This window comes from Nerophis lumbriciformis, unplaced genomic scaffold (genome assembly GCF_033978685.3).
Source record: "Nerophis lumbriciformis unplaced genomic scaffold, RoL_Nlum_v2.1 HiC_scaffold_179, whole genome shotgun sequence".
Lineage (NCBI taxonomy): Eukaryota > Metazoa > Chordata > Actinopteri > Syngnathiformes > Syngnathidae > Nerophis > Nerophis lumbriciformis.
Genome location: NW_027316674.1, coordinates 1 through 2,500, shown reverse-complemented (window position 1 = coordinate 2,500; position 2,500 = coordinate 1).

The window sequence follows — 2,500 nt, the reverse complement described above, 5'->3', positions numbered from 1 at the left end:
GGGTAAAGAGGGGGGAAGCACCATATATGTGTCCGGGAAGGCGCCCCTCGGGCGGACACAGGTGTCTGCATGAGCCCCTGTCGCTCAGATGCTGGAAGATCAGTTTGAAAAAGGACCGGGGTAAAGAGGGGGGAAGCACCATATATGTGTCCGGGAAGGCGCCCCTCGGGCGGACACAGGTGTCTGCATGAGCCCCTGTCGCTCAGATGCTGGAAGATCAGTTTGAAAAAAGAACCAGAGGATAGAGGGGAAAAACACCATATTTGTGTCCGAAAATAGCTCACTTTGACTCGGACGCGTTCCCTGTGATTTCAGCCTGTCAGACATGGTGCACATAGTAACGAGATGGAGGTGTTTTGGTCGACCAGGTAAAAAACGAAAAATCGAGAGAAGGTAAAAAGTAGGTGAAAAATTAAGCCTCTCTCGTTAAGGTACTTAGAAAAAATCCCAAAAAAAAAATGAACTCCCATTGAAATGAATGGGGAAAATTTTTTTTCTCGTTTTTTTTCTAAGTACAACAACGAGAGAAGGTAAAAATTGGTTTTTTTAGCCTCTCTCGTTAAGGTACTTAGAAAAAAACCCAGATTTTTTTTTTTCTCGTTTTTTTTCTAAGTACAACAACGAGAGAAGGTAAAAACAGGTGCTTTTTAGCCTCTCTCGTTAAGGTACTTGGAAAAAATCCGAGACATGTTTGGTCTTCCCCACTGACAGTGCGCCTTTGCTGGGTAAGTTGTGGACGTGCCAGGCACCCCCGGGACACCGGTGGAACGCGGCCGGACTCGTGGTACTCCAACCCGGGCATAATTTTGGATATTTCCCGGTCCTTTTTTTCCCCACTTTCCCAACTTTTCTTCTGAATCACAGTGCGCCTTTGCTGGGTAAGTTGTGGACATGGCAGGCACCCCCGGGACACCGGTGGAACGCGGCCGGACTCGTGGTACTCCAACCCGGGCATAATATTGGATCAAATTCGGGACTTTTGCCCACTTTCCCAACTTTTCTTCCCAATCACAGTGCGCCTTTGCTGGGTGCGTTGTGGACATGCCAGGCACCCCCGGGACACCGGTGGAACGCGGCCGGACTCGTGGTACTCCAACCCGGGCATAATTTTGGCCCAAATTCGGGACTTTTGCCCACTTTCCCAACTTTTCTTCCCAATCACAGTGCGCCTTTGCTGGGTGCGTTGTGGACATTGTAGGCACCCCGAGACACTGGTGGAACGCGGCGGGACTTGTGGGACTCGAACCTGGGTGTGATTTTGGACCAAATTCGGGACTTTTGCCCACTTTCCCAACTTTTCTTCCCAATCACAGTGCGCCTTTGCTGGGTGCGTCGTGGACATGTCAGGCACCCCGCAACCCTGGTGGAACGCGGCGGGACTTGTGGGACTCGAACCTGGGTGTGATTTTGGACCAAATTCGGGACTTTTGCCCACTTTCCCAACTTTTCTTCCCAATCACAGTGCGCCTTTGCTGGGTGCGTTGTGGACATTGTAGGCGCCCCGGAACCCTGGTGGAACGCGGCGGGACTTGTGGGACTCGAACCTGGGTGTGATTTTGGACCAAATTCGGGACTTTTGCCCACTTTCCCAACTTTTCTTCCCAATCACAGTGCGCCTTTGCTGGGTGAGTTGTGGACATTGTAGGCACCCCGGAACCCTGGTGGAACGCGGCGGGACTTGTGGGACTCGAACCTGGGTGTGATTTTGGACCAAATTCGGGACTTTTGCCCACTTTCCCAACTTTTCTTCCCAATCACAGTGCGCCTTTGCTGGGTGCGTTGTGGACATTGTAGGCACCCCGGAACCCTGGTGGAACGCGGCGGGACTTGTGGGACTCGAACCTGGGTGTGATTTTGGACCAAATTCGGGACTTTTGCCCACTTTCCCAACTTTTCTTCCCAATCACAGTGCGCCTTTGCTGGGTAAGTTGTGGACATTGTAGGCACCCCGAGACACTGGTGGAACGCGGCGGGACTTGTGGGACTCGAACCTGGGTGTGATTTTGGACCAAATTCGGGACTTTTGCCCACTTTCCCAACTTTTCTTCCCAATCACAGTGCGCCTTTGCTGGGTGCGTTGTGGACATTGTAGGCACCCCGGAACCCTGGTGGAACGCGGCGGGACTTGTGGGACTCGAACCTGGGTGTGATTTTGGACCAAATTCGGGACTTTTGCCCACTTTCCCAACTTTTCTTCCCAATCACAGTGCGCCTTTGCTGGGTGCGTCGTGGACATGTCAGGCACCCCGGAACACTGGTGGAACGCGGCGGGACTTGTGGGACTCGAACCTGGGTGTGATTTTGGACCAAATTCGGGACTTTTGCCCACTTTCCCAACTTTTCTTCCCAATCACAGTGCGCCTTTGCTGGGTGCGTTGTGGACATTGTAGGCACCCCGAGACACTGGTGGAACGCGGCGGGACTTGTGGGACTCGAACCTGGGTGTGATTTTGGACCAAATTCGGGACTTTTGCCCACTTTCCCTACTTTTCTTCCCAAT